This window comes from Mirounga leonina, unplaced genomic scaffold (assembly GCF_011800145.1).
Source record: "Mirounga leonina isolate KUSES-001 unplaced genomic scaffold, KU_Mleo_1.0 Mir_53, whole genome shotgun sequence".
NCBI classification, from domain to species: Eukaryota; Metazoa; Chordata; class Mammalia; order Carnivora; family Phocidae; genus Mirounga; species Mirounga leonina.
In genome coordinates, this window is record NW_023270807.1 from 99565625 (window position 1) to 99586478 (window position 20854).

At 37.3% G+C, this 20854-nt stretch overlaps 1 protein-coding gene across 2 annotated transcripts in view; it reads left to right on the plus strand.

Annotated features, from left to right (window-relative positions):
• Nucleotides 1-506: 506 nt before the first annotated feature.
• The window catches only part of TAB2 (TGF-beta activated kinase 1 (MAP3K7) binding protein 2), a 93766-nt gene continuing 73418 nt past the window's right edge, over nt 507-20854 (plus strand). For both annotated transcript variants that reach the window (XM_034990980.1, XM_034990981.1), the window contains exon 1: nt 507-874. The gene's annotated coding sequence lies outside the window, so the exon portion shown is untranslated. The remainder of the gene's footprint in view (nt 875-20854) is intronic.

Consider the following 20854-nt stretch of genomic DNA (forward strand, 5'->3'; position numbering starts at 1 on the left):
TACCGGCCCCCGTGGAGTGGGGAATTTGCACTTTCTCCGCGCGCACGCACGCACACACACACACACACACAGCCCTCCAAAGTCTGGGAGGTCGGGACTGAAAAACGTAGGATCCCGGGCCCTCCCCGAGCTCTTCGCGCCAGCGGCCCCTCTTGCACTGCCCCGGCGGCGGCCAGCGCCAATTCGCGTCGCGGAGCAGCGTTCTCCCTCCGGCCTCCCCTAGGCGGGCGTGGAGTCTGCGAGTGTCGGGGGAGGGGTGCAGGGCGGAGAAAGAGCATCCCCGCGCCGCCGCTGCCGCCACCGCCGGCCGGCTGGGGGAGGCCTCGTCACAGCCGCCGCCTCAGCAGCGGCCACAGATCTCGCGGTGTTTGCCGGCGGCTGTGCCGCCATATTGTGTGACAGTATTTTGATTTGCACTGGGCTGGCGGAGCCGCGGCGAGAGCGAGCGAGAGCTGGGGGGGTGGGGGGAGGGCAGGCGAGCGCGAGGGGGGTGGGGGCAGAGGGAGGTAGGGAGGCCGAGCGAGCCGGAGCCGAGGAGCGGGGAGCGGCGACGCCACCCAGCCAGCGTTTTTGATCTGCAGCAGCCGCCGGCGGGGCGACCCAGCCCGACCCCCTCTCCTCCCCTCCCCCTCAGCCACGAGCAGCGGCGGCAGCGGCCGGAGGGAGTTGGCGGCGGCGGCCGATCGGAGGGGCTGAGCGGGGAGGGAGGGAGGGCTGAGGTGTCCCCCCTGCCGGGTGGAATCGGAGGCGGCGGCGGCGCTGGCGGCAGCCGTGGTGGTGGAGGCGGCGGCGGCGACGGTGGAGACGGCTGCCCTAGTGGGAGAGGCGGCGGCGGCGGCCGAGGAGGAGGAGGGGGAAGCGGCGGCGGCGAAGGGTAAACGGACAGCACTGCCGGGCCTCGGCGGGATCCCCAGTCCCGGCTCTCCCCTCAGCTCCCCGCACCCCCCCCTTCGTCTGGAAGGGGCTCTGCTGCCTCGCAGGGCCCTTGCGGGGCGTCCGCTTCTTCCTCTCACTCTCCCTCCCTCCGCCTCCTTCCTCCCCCCGTGGCGAGGCAGAGTGGGAGGCCCCCCAAGTCCTCCCGACGGGGTGGGGGTGGGGAGCCTCGGGCCGGGCCTGGGCTCCGGGGAGTATGTGTGTAGGGGGAGGGGGGCATTCATTGGAGTCGGGAGCTGGGGAGAGCCCCGGGTAGGGGAGGGTGCCAGGGGGTGGGGAGGGCCCCTGCCTGCACCGGTGCCCCCGGCCCGCCCCTCAGGCATGTGTGAGATGGGGGTGGGGGAAAGGAAAACTCCTTTTTGGGGAGCCGTGGTCCAGATAAAGATGACTTAGCGAGGGTGTTGGGGGGAGAGACTGAAAGAGTTGTGCGGGGACGAGGGGAGAACTCCGCTCCCTTTGCAGTGTTGGTTTTCTGCAGCCTTCTTGAAATGGGGAGCAAGCCCCGCTGTGATTATGTGGCCCCCTCGATTTCACTGGATAATTCTAGTGTTCTGTCCATACGACCTCCAACCCTAAGATTGGGGTTGTAGCAGGGAGGCTGAAAGGGTCTGGATATTGCTGAACAGGTGACAGGTGTATCTTTCTGTTGCTGATGCTGTCGGATTGCCCGGGCAGAGTTGTATACCAAAGTCTCAGAGACCGTGTGAGTTTGTATTTATGTGTTTGGCCACGTTTCATTCCATATATAGTATATTTGAGATGTTAGGTTTCCATTCTTCAAGTCCGCTTAATTGTTGTGGAGAAATTCTTCAAATGTTTCTGATAAGAGGGGTTTCCAGGAGAGCGGAGGGAATTTGCAGCTTCACAGGGGTTTCTGAGTAGTTCATGAAATTCAGGTCCCCAGTGCGAGGCTGTTTTTAAGAGCTTTTTATTCACTGGAAAGTTCTTGAACGCTAAGGTCCTCCTATTCGAGGCAACAGTGAGGTAGTATAATTTTGCATCCATTTTGTCCGTTTTAGGTAAGTTTGTAAAGTGTCAAATTTTAGGGTCAGGTTGATTCACTTTTTATAAAAGGAACTGGTCTGTGCTTTAGCTCACTCAGAAGAGAATGTTGCTCATTATGCAATATCAGATTTGGCTGGGAATTTTGGTGGGCATGGAATAGAATTTTTGCTTTCAGTTTTTACAGTATTAACTGGTTGCCACACTTTTCTTCGTACAGTAGCAGAGTATTGGCACCCTTTTTTTGTGACAGTGAGTGACTGGTTTTAATAAACCCTGCAGTTTGAAACTTTAGTTTGAAAGCATTGCATTTTCTAATAAAGGAAGACATGCTTTTCATCTTGTACGTTTTGGCTGAGCACTTATATTAGAAACAATGGAAGGAATTGTCAGATAAATGAGCTACAAATTAAATTAGGGCCAAGTTAGTTTAAAAGGGATCCTGAAGCATTTAAAAACGTGTATGGAACAAATATATTGAGTGATGGTACCATCAGTATGTTAACAGGAAATAGAACAAAAATTCCAGTGATTCAGAACTTCTGTTGGGGTTTTTTGTTTTTTTTTTTTAATCTAATCAGTTTCTAATATAGGGTCTTATGATTTAAATCTTTAAAGAATCAACTGAAAGTTGAATGTGTTCATTAGATGAGTAAGTCATTCACTGAATGTACACCATTATTTCATTTCTTCTCTTGGGTACATGGAATAACTTTCTGAGTTTAAAAATATTCTCAGAGGACACTGATGAACTGCAGTTATTCACCCCTCTTTAGTGAACTGTCAAGTAGTAGAGCTTGTGCTTTTGTAACTCATTTCGAAGTGGGTAAGGGGCACCTGGGTAGCTCAGTCGGTTAAGTGGCTGCCTTGGCTCAGGTCATGATCCCAGGGTCTTGGGATCAAGTCCCGCATCAGGCTCTCTGCTCAGTGGAGAGTCTGTTTCTCCCTCTCCCTCTGCCTGCCACTCTGCCTGCTTGTGTTCTCTGTCAAATAAATAAAATCTTTAAAAAAAAAAAAAAAAGTAAATGATGGGAGTCTCATCTGATAACCAGTTTCCTGAAAAATACATTTTGACTTAAATCAGTCCTGTTTGATTGAAATAACATCTAGATTTGGTCCTCTCTGTAGTGGAAAGAAGGATTTGCCTTCAACTAAGGATTGTTTTAAGACTTGCATACAATTATTACATCTAATGAAATGAGGCTTTTAAACTCTGCAGAGTTAGGTAGACACTAACCAGATCCCCAATTATGTTAATGAGTATTCCTTCGTTAGTATTAGTAACATGGGTAATTGTCTTAACATGATACAAATGAAAGTTTATTCTATTTGTCATTTTCTCTGTAAGGAAAATTCTTTTCTCAAAATACTGTTCAGGATGAAATGTACACATATATCTGTGAACACACTGCATTTTGAAAAATAGGTATAATGTAGATCATTTACATGAAACTAAGCATTTCATGCCAAAAATTCCTTGAGGGATGTCTGAATTTTCTAAACATTTTTTAAGATACATAAACTGATTAAGACTAAAAGTTTATTTTTTTAACAATCATCAACATAACTTTAAGCGGGAATTTTTGTCTTTTATAGATCGTTTAGAAAGAAGTATCTGATAATCTTTCCAGTATGTAAAGTTTGTAAATTAAACTGTAATTCAGAAAGGCTTCAATTCTATTATATCTCTACCTGGCCAGCCTCCCATGACCCAGAGAACAGTGGTAGCACTTTTCCTTTGTTTCACTTATGTCATCTTTATTTGATCCATCTGAGATTGGGACTATCTGTAATAGGAGGATTTTAAGGTAATTACAGAGGCAAATGTGAAGATTGGGGCAAAATAGTAATGAGAAGATAAGGGATTATTAGATGAACAGTTTTAGGGAGCTAGAAATATGTAGATGTTGGTAGTGGTGGCTGCCAAGCATAGGAAAATGATCATGCTGAACTGTACTAAGGAGATTTGCTCTGAATCTTTTGAAAGACTCTGACCATATGTATGTCATCTTATTTGAAGCCTTCTGTATCAAGGGATGCCTGGTGGCTCAGTTGGTTAAGCGCCTGCCTGTGGCTCAGGTCATGATCCCCCAGGGTCCTGGGGTTGAATGCCGCAGGGAGCCCGCTTCTCCCTCTGCCTGCTGCTCCCCCTGCTTGTGCTCTCTCTCTTTCTCTGACAAACAAATAAATAAAATCTTTATTAAAAAATGAAATAAACCTGTATCAAAGTGGTAAGGAAATTATGTGAAATTTAAATGTATGTATGTTCATATTATTTACCTCTGGCTCATATTTTGAAAACACTTTACAGTAGTTTAATATTTCATTTCTTATGATTCTGGTCCTTTAAAATCAAGGACACTTGCTTAATCAGAAAGCTAAAAAACCTGAGAAAGTACTCTTAGGGTAGCTAGTATTGTACTTTCAGCATTCTCTTTTGTTGACCACTAAACCTGACTGTGATCTTGATGGAGTCATAGATTAAGAATGGCTTTCTTTTTCTTTGTTTTCTAAATATTCCATTCCTCAAAACACAGTGTTTAATATCAAATAATACTACTGACCTTCTAGCATTAAATTTAAGCATTTCATTTACACTTTTCACTCTGATTTTTACTGAGTCACTTTACAGAATATGCTTAGTTTCTAATTTCTTAATCCTCAAAAAAGGAATGAGCTACTGTTAAAAGCACAGTAAAAAGTGTCAGCTGACAAGTTGATATTTCAGGAGATCCAAGTCAGAATTGCCACAAACTAAAATCATATATGTTAATATCAACAAAACATACCTATGAAAATAGATTAAAGTCTAGACACTTTAAAGTGCATTTTTTCAAAATACAGTTTATGTAGACCCCCCCCTTATCTCTTGATGCTTGATAAATTGCTGAGTGTCTTTTCTATTTGCTTAATATTTTTAATGTAAAATTTTAATCTATTGTATTTCTAATCACCTGTTTCAGTTCAAAATTTGGTTATCAAGGGAGCGATGAATTTTTTTTGACCTTCAAGAACTTAATATCTTTTTAGTGTTTCTTTCATAGTAAAGGAAAGAAAAAGACAGTAATATGTACCAGATGCCTACTGGGTGCCAAGCTTTCATTCACTTCACAAATATTTATTGAGCACTTACTATGTGCCAGGGACCTTTGCGATGTTGGAGATGGCAGCAGTGACTGACATAGACAAAATTTCTGTCCTTTGTTTAGTTTACATTTAGTAGTGAAAAACAAATGAGTAAAATGTAGTATGTCTGGGATGAAAAAGTACTGTGGAGAAAAACAGAAAAGTGGGTTGGAGCATGGACATTGTTTATTTGCTGTTTTCAGAACTGACTGATACTATCCTTGATTTCAAAAACAAAAACTTACATAAGTGTTTTCTTTAAGAATATACTTTATAACTTGGGAACACAACTGTGTTTGTACTTTAGAGTTATAGTTTCCAATGATAGCAGTTTCCTAGTGTTAGTACTTCAGAAAACTGCTTTGTCCCTCAATAGAAAATCGAGTCCACTATCCTGGTTTTGCCACTGACTAGCTTTGTGATTTGCAGAGGATTACAATTTTGTAGCCTCTCTGAACTTGTTTTCTTCTCTCTAAAAGGAGTGTAATATCAATAAGGTTGATGTGATTACAAATTATACATTTTGTATCAATTATCTGCTATATAGAAGGGTTTGGGTAAGTTGTAACATTTTTGTTTACTGCTTCTCAGAAAGTTCTGTCAAACAAACATAGTTAAAGTTGGTGACCCTTCCAAGAAGCTCTCCTAACACTGTGGGTCATTGTTTAATATATATTTCACTTAAACTGCAACATTCTTGTCTGATAGCATAAGGTTAATTAAAATGCACCTGTAACTTAGAGTCACTAGTACTGTCTGGGAAATTGGTACACTTGCCTAGTCAATGTGATATCAGGTGTAAATCTACAGTGTTTTTCTGGTGACAACATTGTGACATAGCTTATTAAGGTTGAGCTGGATCTCAGCATCTTGACAAATACACACAATAGTGTATTAAGATTCCAATTTATGCAAATGGTTGTGAAACATTTAGTACAGCCTGGCATATTGTAAGCATTCGATAAATGCTCTTTTCATTATTTATTACTCTCTTGTGTGAAGGGGATAATCCAAAGAATTCACAAAGTATTAAGGAAAACTTTTGCACTTTTTATAAAAGTACAAATTGTTGATGAGTTTTTTTGAGGGGAGAGTAGCCAATCAAATTGAAGTATTTGTTTTTCATTTTTATTCTGGAAGATTACAAACTGAGCTTCTCAGGGACAGACCATGGCTTATTTTCATTCAGTCTTGACTTCACCATATCTTCAGTGGTTGGTCTCTGCTTAAGAGCTCAAAAAATATTGTGTGTTAATTGTTGAATGGTTCTTAGTTTTTCTGTGTATCACAACTCATTTTGGTGGTAAGCCACTTCTGAGTTTGAAAAGTGACTACTGGGCTTAAGTCTTTGAATCTCTAGTTTAGGCAGAGACTGAGGTGTCAGGCAAGGTCTCCTGAATGCCATTTTTTTGAATCTAACCAGAAATTAGAAAAATACCATAGAAATTGAAAGGAAGAAATCCGTTATTTGCAGCTAGATTGGCATTTATTAACCTATTCCTTTGAAGTTGTTGACATTCAAGTGAAAAAGTGAACAGCACTGTTTATAAAAAGAATAGAAAAAATTCACGCATAATTATATGCCCTTAACTGTTAAAAGACAAGTTTATCTTTCTCTTTAAGGCACTTTCAATGAAACTATAGAATTATACTGGCTTTATGAATTAAATGGCTCAGTCACGTTGTTACATTCTTATGATGTGGGGAATATTGGTGTTTTCACAGAAAAAACATCCCACCCCACCCTACTTTAACAGTAACCATTTTTCATGTTTAAATCTTAGCATCAGCCAGCTTTTTCCTGTTCTGTGGCAAGTTATCCTCTGCCTAATGAATAGTAATTTTAGCTTTCTTAAAAACTAAGATTTCCTCAAGTTCTAAGACATGCAGTCATTTATATAAAATATTTCTTGGCTTTTTAAAAAATGTTCTTCAAAGATATATAGGAGCAAATTGCTTTATATTCAAATTTGATGTGTTACAATACTGTTTTAGAAATACATACAATTGAGTATTTCGATATTCTTGTGGTTTTTTGTTTGCTTGTTTTGAACTGTAACAACCTACCACTAAAAAGGAATATTCCTACAAAGAGTCAGTTTGAGTGGCTTCAGAAAGAAAGTCTGATTTATCCAGAAACAGGGAGAACATAGATGAGGGCATTGTAAGAACTTATGGTATTTTAATTGTGTTGTTAAGGAAAGTGGCATCGTTGTTTCACTTAAGAAAAACAAAAACAGTCCTAGTATAAGTCACAGAAGTCAAATAATAGAGGTTGGGAAAGTCCTGCAGAGAAAGAGACAGGAGAGAAGTAAGAGTAATGTAGAATTTAACAAAGATTTTGGTGGAAATATATGAATGCTGGTTGTAACTAATAAATTATTCAAAAGAATTAATCCATCAAAGTGTGTGATGCCTGCAACCGGTCCCCCCACCCAATCTTGCCAAAACAGTAAGTCAAAGCAATGCCACATTCCTAGATATATTACAGAGATTAGTGCTACCAGGAAAGTCTTGAACATTTCTGGGGGGGTAATTCGGACCATTTAACCTGCCTGTTTGGCTGGTGCAGAAGACAGGTTCTGGGAGAATGACAGCAAATTATTGCCCCCTCCCCAAAATAAGTGTGTGAAGGAGTCCTTTTGATTACTAAATTCTACTTATTCCCTGGTTTATTAACCATACTTCTATCTGAATTAATAGAAAATATTATTTTGAGTTTTAGCTTAAAGTTTTACTCTTAACACTTATATTAAGGAAAATTTCTTTTGGCCTATCTTAATGTTAACCTTTTAGGTGTTAGCAAAACTGAGCACGTCACAGGTTTGCTTCTTGTCATTTTGCCAGCTGGGCAGGCCGGAGATACTGCCTGTTTCATCAGTGTAGAGCCAATGGCAGTTCAGTGAATGATTTTCCATTCCCTATCAATGAGAGAAAATACTTGCCAATACAAACAAAAACTTGAAATCAGCAACTTGACCTTGCAGAGAACATGGTTCTCACACCAGGCAAGTTTGGCTTAGTCAGACAAATCAACAAAAACAGTAATTCTGATATGAACTGGAGAAAGAGGAGATGAGGGGAGTTTACTTAGTTTTAATTCTGTCAGCAACTGAAGAAAATATTACTTTTGATTTTGAGTTGGTCTCTCTTAACTTGTCAATTTGTCAATCTCTACCCCTTTAACTAAATATCTTAAGATTTCCATGGTGAGGTTCACTGAGGCTTAATAAGAAAAGACCTGGGCTTTAAAGTCAGATGAGCCCAAGTTCAACTGCTGGGTTGTATTGCTGGCTATAAGTATGCGGCCTTAGATTAATCACTCAAACTCTTTGAGCCTAGGACTTTTCTTTAGAAAAATAACGTATACTAATACATGTCTTGAATGGTAGTTTTAACTACATTATCTGTATTTCTTATGTTAGTAGTGTACCGACATGGAACCTAGTAGGCGTCAATAAATAGTCAAAATGCAAAATATATCCTATGATATCCTGTGCTTTTCAAGGTAGCTTTTCTTCCCTGTAACTTTTTCATGTTAGCTTCATATTGAGCACCTTCTCTTTAGTCAAGTTTAATTTTTTGAAGTATTAATCTTTCAAATAGAACAAGGCAAATTCTTGTTTTAGTTACATTAGACATATAGCTTAAATAATTGGTAGTAATTTTACATTTGGAATTTTGCTTTGTTAGGTTTTTCCTTGGGGGTACCTTACTTTATTTTTCCTCAACAAATAGAATGAAAAGGAAATAATTTCTCTACTGTTTAATTTACTATTCCTCTTTAGACCAAAGATGAAATAAACAAAGCATCATCATTTTTAATCACAAAGTAGGCATGTGATTTCTTTGTATTTTCCTTACCCTTTCCTCTGAAGAAGCCTACATTTTCTATTTGAAAGTAGTCCGTGCTCATAATTAAGTTCTTTCTAATTAGAAAATTGGCATGGATCATATTTGAAAACACCTTAAATATGAGGTTAAATATAATACCATAAAACTGATGCTACTTTACGTAAAATGATCTTTGTACCTTTTCTGTTTTAAGTTCCTAGTTAATATTTTTTTTAGTTACTTTGATAATACTTTTCTGTGTCTGTATTTCACATTCAAAAGGAATATAGTGCTAATTTTCCTGATGTTTATTACTGGATTAACTGTGACTTTTTGCTGATTTTTCCTAAAAGTTTTTTATCTTAATCTATTGAGTGAATTAATGTGAATGTTGTAGAATATTTTGCTCTCCTAATTAGTATTAAGTGCTATCTGCATAAATAATATTTTAACATACTAATAAATACCATTTGTTTATCAATCACCCAGTAAACTTCAGAACTTTTCCTGGTATTATAAGTAATACAAATAACTTATTACTAAAATGTAAATCCAGCTGCTGTGGTTACAGTTAAACAGTATGAATGAATGAATGAATGAATGAATAAAAAGTATGTTTAGAACATTTTGTAGTGTGTATATGAAATCTCTAACCCTAGAGGTAATAAATACACTTTACTCTTACACACATGTAGTTTTTGTGCAGTCTGTATAATAAAGCCAGAAGCACAAAGAATAATGGAAACCTAACCATTAATCATTAGATAAATAACATTATTCCAGAGAGGATTATGAAGTATAGGTCTTTTCAGTATTGTTTTTATAGCTAAATAGTTTTTCTTTTAGCAAAGTCAATATGTAGTGTGTAGGATTATTTATATACTTTTTGTTTTCCTCAAAGACCATTTTTGTTTTGCTCAAATACCATTATTTTAAAAATTTAACATTTTCAGAACCTTTCAGGTGGGTCACCTAATGCCAGTAATAATTAGGTCAGCAAATTAATTTTGCTTTTTTGCCCTTTGCAACAGAGTTCATCTTACATGTAGCAGATCAATAATTCCATAAGAATTTAAATTGAAGAAGTCTACCTTTAAAAATTACATTCAAATCTATGGTATAAAGATAAGACACTTGCTTCCATATATATTCTCGACTTTCTATGGACGGTTCTGTCTCTCATACTAGCATTTCCTGATCATAGGTTTTTACTGGTGCTAAGTCATCCCTAGAAAATAGTTCTAGAGAAGACAGTAATATAGGCAAAAAAACCACTTGTTTTTTGAAAGGAATTCAGAACACAGTGTATGTTCCATTTTAATCCATTGAGCAGATTGTATAGTTGCAGTTAGTGACCTGATAAACATGAACTGAAGCAGATGTATGTAGGCATCACAGTTAAGTAGTTGCTAGAATTGAAGAGAAAAAGTACTTAAGGAGATAACCTAAGATATCATTGTCAAACAAAAGTTGGTGGAAATACAGATACTAGGAGCAACTTGCTGTTTACCTTATAACTAGCATTTACCTAAATGGTACTTAACTAAGTACTGTTTGCCACTTTATGATGATTTTCTAAGGAAATGGAAAAATAAACTTCCATTTGCACATGGACAATTCTGCTTTTTCACATAGGAAAATGTATTCACATGTATGGTTAAGCTGGCCAGCTTGCCTTTTCCTTCCTTCTTCCTTTCTTTCTTTGAGGTTTGGTTTTTGGGTTTTTGGTTTTTTTGTTTTTTTCTTTTTCAGGGTTTTTGTAGGTGAAGTAATTGGTCAGCCTGAGTGAGACATCCTCATTCTCTTCAGGAGATTTTCCCCTCATGAACAATGGCATGAATTTACAGGATTGCTGTTCAGAGCAATTCCTATAGGTCTGCAAGTGGAACAAGAAGTACTCTTTTGAGGAAGGTAGCTGGTTCATGGGAAAATTGAACTGGTGATCTTAGCCAAACCAAGCTACACGATTAGTACTTCCAACTTTTATAGGCTGTCACGTGATCAAAGACAGACAGACACTCCACAGAATTTGTTTCAGATGCCTTCTATGACACACCTGTGCAGAATAGTTGGCTAACCCAGGGAATCTTGCCTGACTCATTCTCCCACTGTGTCTCATCTCTTCATTGTTTATTAGTCAACCTAATTCACTTATCCAATAGTTTTGAGTTTCTGCTATGTGCTAGGTACTTTGCTAGGTGACAGAGATGGAAAGATGAATAAGATATAGAGGTCTTGCCTTCAATAGACATGTATACAAGCTGATAGGCTGTTCTGTAACAAATGCAGTGGTAGTGTTAAACATAAAACCCTTAAGGAATCTATGGGAGGAGTGTTTGACTCAGTGACGGATAAAGGGATACGACAATGAAATCTTCATAGGAAAGGTGATGCTTAATCTGAGCGTATGTCAGACAAGGAATACGAGCTGGGAGAAGAGAGGCCATTTCTGTCAGAGAAAACAACATGTGTGAAGGATGGAGGGAGGAAAGTCCCCACACCTTTAGTAACTGAGTAGTTTCACCATGCATAGGCACTAGTGAGGTGTTATTTGGAAATGAGGTGGAAAATTAGAAGACAGAGCATGAAAATAACTGTGTGCTCTGTAAGGTAGATTTGCCTTAGTCTAAAAATGATGGAAGGCAAGTGCTTAAATTAACATTCTAAAAAGATCTTTCTGGCCGTAGTGTACAGAATATTTAGAAAAGAGCCAGGCTTGGAAGGGAGGGGCAGGCCTTATAACTACGTATTTGGATAAGGAACTGGATTAATGAATTAAGGCAATGATTAAAGAGAGGAGTAGGTAATGAATTTGAGAAGAGAATACTGAGTGTGAAGTAAAACAAGGTAATGGTCACAGATGCCCTGGCTTGAGTACCTGAGTGCATAGTGTAATGCCTGTCGTTTACCAGCATAATAACATACCAGGGCAATAACAGGTGAGGAACATATTTGAGTTCTTTTTGTTCGTTTCAAGGTTCCTGTGGAGAGAAAAGAGAAGGAAGATACCACTTTATTGGGGAAAGACTGGGAAGACTTCTCTGATTAGATGACACTTGAGTAGGTACCTGATGAAGTGATAAAGGGAAAGAGCTTTCCAAAGAGAGACAATAGCAAGTGCAGAGGCCTTTAGGTGGGGGCATACTTGGCCAAGTTCCAAGAGCAAGGCGGCCACCGTAGTTGGGGCTGAGAGAGAGGGGAAGGGTAGATGAGATCCAAGGATGTATTTCATGTAGTATCTTTAGATTGTAATAAAGAGTTTAGATTTTATTCAGGATGTGATAGGAAGCCCTGAAGGGTTTTAAGACATGATCTATTTGCCTTTTTTACCCTCATTTTTTAGAACATGTTTATTTGTTCACGTTGTATATGTATGGCTGTATATCCTTTATCATATGTAAGATTCGTGTAGCCATCGCAGTCAGGATATAGAACTAGAACTGTTCCATCACCATAAAGAAACTCCTTTGTGTTACCCTTACATAGTTATACCTTTTCCCCAACCTTAACCCCTGGCAACCACTCATCTGTTCTCAATCACTATAATTTTGGTGCTTCAAGAGTGTTGTATAAATGGAATCATCCATTATATTATCTTTTGAGATTTTTTTTTTTACTTAGCATTATGCTCTTGATCCATCCAAGTTAATGTGTGTATCAATAGTTGATTCTATTTTAATGCCAAAGAAGTATACCATTGTATGGATCTACCACAATTTGTTTAACCATTGATTGATAGAAGGGCTTTTGAGTTTCTAGTTTATAAAAATAAAACTCTACAGGTTTTTGTGAAAATACATTTTCATCTCTAGAGTAAGTCCCCAGGAATGCATTTGCTGGGTTGTGTGGTAAATACATGTTTACCTTTATAAGAAACTGCCACTTTTCCACAGTGGCTATACCATTTTACATTCCCATTAGCAATATATGAAAGATCCAGTTTCTCCACATCCTTATCAGTATTTGGTATTGTCAGTATTTTTTATTTCAGAAATTCTACTAGGTTTGTAGTGGCAGCTTATCAAAGCATCAATTTGCATCTCCTTAATGGTAAATGATTTTGAACATATTTTCATGTGCTTTGTTTGCTCTCTATATATCCTCTGCAGTAAAGTGTCTGTTACGTCTTTTGCTCATATTTTAATGGGATTTTTTTTTCTTCTTGTTTAATCTAGCGAGTTCTTTAAATATTCTGGATACAAATGCTTTGTCAAGTATATGAGTGTAAATACTTTCTCCTGGTCTGTGGCTTATCTTTTTATCTTCTTGGTTAGCCTTTGCAGAGCAAAAAAAAATTAATCTTGATGAAGTCGAACTTACCCTTTTTCCTTTTGTGGATTGTGCATTTGTTGTCAAGGCTAAGAACTCATTGCTTAACCTTAGATCCCAAATTTTCTTCTCTAAGTTTTCTGAAATCTTTACATTTTGGATATATAGATCTATGACCCATTTTGACTTAATTTTTATTTAAGATGTGGTTTTTTTCTTCAAGAATTTTGTTTTTAACAAAAGATTTTATTTGAGAGAGAGAGCACACAAGCAGGGGGAGGGGGAAGGGCAGAGGGAGAAGGAGACTCTGCTGAGCAGGGAGCCCAATGTGGGACTTGATCCCAGGACCCGAGGGTCATGACCTGAGCCAAAGGCAGATGCTTAACCAAACCAACTGAGCCACCTAGGCACCCCTAAGATGAAGTTTAGATTCAGGTTCATTTTTGTCTATGGATGTCCAGGTTGTTCCAGCACCATTTGTTGAAAAATTATATCCTTCCTCCATTGAATTGCTTTTGTACCTGTGTCAAAAATCAGATGGTTGTATTTGTAACGGTCTATTTCTGGATTCTCTGTTCCGTTCCATTGATCTTTGTGTCTGTATCTCCATCAGTAATTATCTTGATTACTGTCACTATATATAGTAAGTCTTAAAATCAGATGGTAAAATTTCTTCAGTTTAATTTGCCTTTTTTCAGATTTTTTTTAGCTATTCCAGTTCCTTTCCATGTAAAATTTATAAAATTTTACAAAAATCCTGCCAAAAATCCTGGGATTTTGGTCAGAACTCCATTAAATCTATAGATCAATTTGAAGAAAATTTGCATTTTTACTTTGTTGAGTCTTTCAATCTGTGAACACAGAATATCTATCCTTACATCTAGGTGGTCTTTGATTTCTTTCATTTCAGCATTGTGTAGGCATAAAAGAGAAGTCAAGGATGACTCCTAAGATTTTTGGCCCAAGCAATTAGAACTATGGAGTCCCTGTTTACTGACTTGGAGGAGACAGTGAAGTAGCAGGTTTGGGCTGGGCAGTCAAGAGTTTGTTTTTGGACATGTTAACCTGAAACCTTGTACATGTTTTGTTAGACTTATACCTATGTACATTTTTTTGGAGCATTTATAAATGATAGTGTTTTTAATTTTGGTTTCTAGTTGTTCATTGCTAGTTTATAACAGATTGATTTCTGTTAGTTGACCTTGTTTCCTTAGACCTTGGTAAACTAAACAATTTTAGAAGGTTTTTCTTATAGATTCCATGGGTTTTCTAATGTGTCTGTGAACAGAGACAGTTTTATTTCTTCTTTCTAATCTGTGTGCCTTTTATTTGCTTTTCTTGTCTTATTGCTTTGGCTAGTACTTCCAGTACTGTGTTTAATAGGAGTAGTGAGATCAGACAACCTTGTCTTGTGCCTGATCTTAGAGGTAATGCATTCAGTCTTTCACCATTAAGTATATGTTAACTGTAGGTTTTTTGTGGATGCTGTTTATCAGATTGAGAAAGTTTCCTTTCTATTTCAAGAATTTTTATCATGACTGGGTATTGAATTTTATAAAGTGCTCTTTCTACATCAATTAATAGGATCATATTTTTCTTCATTAAACTGTTAAACTGATGGTAACTTTTCTTTCTAAAGATTCACTGAGGCTGCTGTGTGGAATAAACTGTGGGAATGGGGCAAAGTTATAAGCAGGGAAGCCATATTGGAAATTATTACAGTAGTCCAGATGAAAGATGATAGTGGCTTGGACCAGAGTAGTAACAGGAAAGGGTGAGAAGAGGTCAGATTTTGGATATGTTTCAAACCTTGTGTGGGCAGGAATTGGTGATGAATTGGATCTGAGGCATAAAAGAGAAGTCAGGGATGACTCCTAAGATTTTTGGCCCAAGTAATTGGAACTGTGGAGTCGCTGTTTACTGACTTGGAGGAGACAGTGAAGTAGCAGGTTTGGGCTGGGCAGTAAGAGTTTGTTTTTGGACATATTAACTTGAAAGGCCTTTTGACTTGTAAATATCAAGTAAGTGATTCGGTATATAAAATAGAATTCCAGCAAGAGATCCAGACTAGAAATAGAAATTTGAGAGTTATCAATTGAGTTGATGTATGAGAAATTTATAGTCATATTTATTAAAAATTGTACCAGTAACCTTTTTCTTTTTACTGTCTGTTATCTAAGGTTTATTTGCAAAATGCCATATTTTCCTACCACATGAAGAACTTTTACCAAGTTTCAATATGGATTGGTTCTATTTATCAGCCTGCTGTTGTGTATCTGACATTATTATGTGATTGGGCTATTTATTTCCTGTAATGATGTATTTAACCATGCTTATTTGATAGGAAGATGACTGTAATAGCAGTATAGACACATGTGTCTTACTTATTTTCAGAGGTTTGTCCTGAACCTTTATAAAAGGAAATACGTCTATGTGTATTGTGAAAAAGGTTTGACACTATTATTTAAATGCCTTATAGGCTTTCTGTGGCAATATTTCTCTTGTAGGTAAAAACAGGACAGCCAGAGAGACAGATCAAACACAAAAATTGAAAACAAGGATGCAAAATAGGTAGCAAGGAAGAGACTTCGATTTCTGACTTAGACCCAAAAATAAATCGGTAAAGGGAGAGGGTGAGCCTCAATTTACAGAACTGGTAAAAAGACAGATCTTCTGAGTTCCATTCAGATGTGTTGACTTCATATAAAGGTATTTCAGAAAATACTTCTTAACTGTCACAGTCTTTTCTGTTGTAACTAATTAACTTAATATTTTCTTATCGATAACATATATTTCTAGCACTTTGTTTTAGTTCCTCTATTGTAGGATTTACCATATTGTGTTATAATATTCTGTTTACTTTTCAGTTTCTCCCACTAAATATAAGTTTTTACAGCATTAGTACAGTGCCTTGGCACTTAAGCTTTCTGTAAGTATTTGTGAATGAATAAGTGAACACACATACACACGACTAAAGTTTAGAGCTAGTAATCTTGCTTGCTTTTGAAAGTAAATGAGTTTTTGATTTCCAGAGTATGGGTTATGGTCACAGGTCTCGTCCGAGTACCACATTTTGAGTTGATGCTTTCAAACAAACGTTATACTCCTACAGAATGCACATAGCAACAATACTAACTAAAGTTAGTGAGGCACAAATTTGCCTATTATTATCTGTTCTTCTTTTCCTTGTGGTAATGGATTTATGCAAAATCATCTCAATTTTGGCCCAGACTTCTTGTATTGAATGGGGCACACATTGCGAACAGTAGGCTGAGCTTAGAGTTTAACCCAAAGTAGCATGTCTCATAGGAAATTCCCTGCACACATTTAAAAAATCTGTCTTTTACTAGTCCTTCTCCCCATTTCCAGGTAGATGGTAGATTTATAGGCCAACTTTCTTTTCAGTAGTAATTATACTTTCAAAAGCATTTTCATATACTTTTATTCCTTTAAGCTTTACAAGACAAAAATACCCTGAGCCTTTATTGTTCCAATACAGATTTAAGTACCCTGAGGATATTTATTTTTGCAGTGATGTATTTTATTTCCAGATCCATAGTGTGTTTGTACATGTATGTGTATATATATGTATGTATGTATCTATATATACATATATATGTCATGTTAGTTTGTAACAAATTAATAAAGTTTATAGGAAGAAGCTTTCTCTGATATTGTTGATGCAATAATAAGTGCTTAATAAATGTTGGCTGTTTATAGAAAATTTTTACATTATAAATTAACCAAAAAATTATTATCAAAAAAATATTAAAACTCTATAATCATTATTGTTATGCTTATTTTCATTTGGCTTTCTTGACCCCACTCCTTCCTGAATTTTATCTAACTCTTCTGACTCTTTTGTTGTAAGTTCTTGGTCTTCAAGTCTCTTTTCCTGGTTAGCACGTTTTCCATAATTCCCTAGATCAGTGTCACCACCTTCTACTGAAACTCAATACTGTCTAATTCTGCAAAACCTGTTAACCTCTCTTGGGGAGGAATGTGAGTAATCCAGTTATGTTTTAAGAGCTAGAAAGTTTGTTACCACTATGAAATACAGCTTAGCAAGGTCTAAGAATAGAATAAGCCATCAGATAAGAGACTGTTGTGTTACTGTGATTGTCCAGGTATCAGACACCTGAACAAGGACATTGCGGATATAGAGAGGGGGATGAATGCAAGAAATATTTGTGGGAGTAATTAGTGGAACTTTGCTATTGATTGTATACAGGGAGGAAAACAATTGAAGACCCTGAAATTGCCAGCTTCAGAATCATGCTCTGTTATTAAGAATTGACATAGAGGTACATTATTGGGTGGAAGGCAGTGAGCTAAGTTTTGGACGGGGTAACTCTGGGTGCCTAGCATGGCACTGTCAGGCTGTTAGTTTTACTTGTTCCAGTCCTTCCGCACCTGGCTCTTGCTAGCCTTCACCCTCACTCACTCTGCATTCCACTACTATTGGTCTAAGACCTTCCCTTTAGGAAAAGTAATTTCTTTTTGGTTATAATCAACAAGAGAATTTGTAATGTGTGGAAAGCAACTCCTTGTTTCCTACCCACATTCCCATTATCCTCATCTTTTGACCCTTCCCTCCAATGAAAAAATTACTTAGAATTATATTTACCACCATCACTACTACCACCTTACCCCACATCCACCCAACCCCTTGGATATTGGTACATAAGTTTTTATGTTTTTTGAAATAAGTAGTCAACTTGGTAGAGATCTTTGAAGAAAAACAAAACTTTATGAAGTGTTTGTGAATAAAACATTAATCAATGAGTAGAGTAACACCTCATCTGGTTTCATTAGGTAATAAATATGCTACATAAGATAATTGAAACTTAACCCAAAATATTTTTATAGATTTTATGTACAGAGATTTTTATATTACTTATATATACACTACATAGTTTTACTTACATATGTGTTTGTGTATACATTTAATAGCTCTAAATAAGTTTCTTTATAATGTTTTATATGATTTACTACCTTCTGAAATAGGGAACATTCCCCTTGCTCTACACTTAACCTGTTCTGAAAGATAGAAGTAGCTTTTTGTTTCAGAGCTTCAGAATGAGAGTCAGGAGCCCTGGGTTCTAGTCCAAGGTCTAACAGTTAATTCCTATGTGAGATACTTTGTTTTTTTACCATTGAATCTGTGGAATCTGGAATAGTGCCTGGCATGTAGTAGGTGCTTAGCAAATATTTTTGAAACAAATCATTGTTTTATGTCTACTTTAGCACTCCTTTTTTGATCTATGACTTGGACTTCATTACTACTTAGTAAATAAGCTTCTGAGTTTTTAATATAGTAGGGGTATCTAGGTTTTGATTGAAGTGAACTATTAAACTTAATTTATGTTGTCTTTTAGCTGCTTAGTGGAATTTTTGGCCTTCTTGATGTATTTTCTTGTATACTTAAATTTTTCAAACAAATGATCTAATGATGTATTGAGAATAGTCTCCTTACTGAGTACATTCTATGTGCCGTTATTATATGTAAGCAGTGTCTTACTTACAAGGATATATCCTATTACAAGGACATATCCCATGTCCCCAGGGATCTTATAACCTAGATAAAGAGACATAGAAGTGAAACTGTAAGAGAAAAATGTTGGATCGTGAAGCGTTGACCCACAGGTACAGTGGGAATTCTAGGAATAGAGCAATCCATGTGGGCTGAAGCAGTAGCAAAAGAATTCAAGAAGGAGATGAAACTTGAATTGGTTTTGGAGAGTAGTTAAGATTTTGATAAGCATGGAGATGGAGAAATGACATTCTAAGCCGGGGCAATAGCGTAATCAGGAAAGAAAGCTGGGTTAAACATGTTCAGACAAGCCTGACAGAATTCCTATGGGTGTGAGGACTAGTGGGAAATGAAAGTAGATGCAGTTAGTATGAGTTTTATTCCAGGCTCCATGAAACTAAAGGAGTCTGAGGATAGAATTTAACGGAATCCCTCTGTTTAGATGAGAAAAAAAAAAATCGTCTTTATGTTTTCACTAACAGGAACCTGTAACTGAAATTTAGCATTTCCTTCTACCGATAGTCCCTATTTAAAATGGTTCAACTTAAAAATTTTCAACTTTCTGATGGTGCAAGTGAGATAGATATACATTCAATAGAAATAATACTTCAAATTTTGAATTTAGATCTTTTCCTTGGCTAGCAATATGCAGTACCGGACTCTTGTATGCTGGGCAGCGGCAGCGACCCACAGCCCCCAGTCAGCCACAAAATCATGAGGGTGAACCACCAATATGCTTATGAAACCATTCTGCTCCCAAACAGCCATTCTGTTTTTCACAATTCAGTACACTATTCAATAAATTACATGAGATACTCAATACCTTATTATAAAATAGGCTTTGTATTAGATGATTTTGCCCTTTTGTAAGTGTTCTGAGCACATTCAAGGTAGGCTAAGCTAACCTGTGATATTCCGTAGGTTAAGTGCATTCGATGCATTTTTGACTTACAATGTTTTCAGTTTACAATGGGTTGGGACGCAACCCCATCATAACTAAAGGAAGATCTGTATTAGGATTTTAAGCAGTAAAGCACAGTAGTATTAGCAGTGCCTATGTACTAATAGTAAAGCACAGATATTTTCATATTACTTTATAATTGTTGATATTTCTGAATATAGTTTATGTAGATTACTACTTCAAAATTATGGTTATTAGACCTGCTAGATTTTATTTTGTTGAGTGCTAATAAAGCAGCATATATATTAACATATCACAAATATAGGTTTTAAAAGAAACTTGGTAATTTTCAGTATAATTACTTTTCTTTGTAATCATTTATGCATTTAAAACCATTCATATTTTTAAAAAAATATATTTTTAGTACAATTGACTTTCTTTGTAATCCTGTATACTGTATTTAATGCATTTAAAAATATTCTGAGAGGATATCTGTAGTCTTCTTCAGACTGCCAAAGGGGTCAGTGACACCAGATCTAGTGAAACCAAATGGGAAAAGGCCTTGAAAACCATACCAAAGAGTTTTAGTTGAAATGGTAAGTAGAGAAGGAGTCTAATAAGTTTTTCATTTGTTTGTTTTAATTACAGAATAAATACAAGTTAACTTGAAAAATTTTTTAATTTCATTAAGTTTAAAAAAGAGAGGAAGTTCTTTATTTTACAGCTATTGATAAAGTTTACGAGGTAACAAAAACTTGTCTATAATCCCACATTCATTACCCTTATACTCTTCATGTGTCTGTTCCAGTTTATTAAGTTGTTTTGCCAAAGAGTGAAATATTTATTAAAGTGGTTATATAGGAGCATTTTTAATCTGCTGTACTGTACTTGATAGGTCAAGCAGGAAGACTGTGGTGGCAGGGAGGTAAGCTATGGGTCTGGTCATTTAGATGTGGGATGATTGGGTAGCGGTAAAGGTGGAGTAGAATTGGCGATACCAAGAGGTATTAAGAAAGAACTTAAAGGGCTTGGTGGTAAACATGGGAGCTGAAATGCATAGAGTGGAGTAAGGGAAAGTAACAAAGTTAAGAATAGAGTACCTAAATCAGGATTCCTGAAATAATACTGTATAGGTTCACAATACTTTATCTGTAACCCGAGGCCATTTGTGTTTTGGAATTCAAAATTTTTTTGGATTTTAGAAAGGAAGCATGGTATTTATATTGTATATTATTGTAACACCCCCCCCAGCAAGG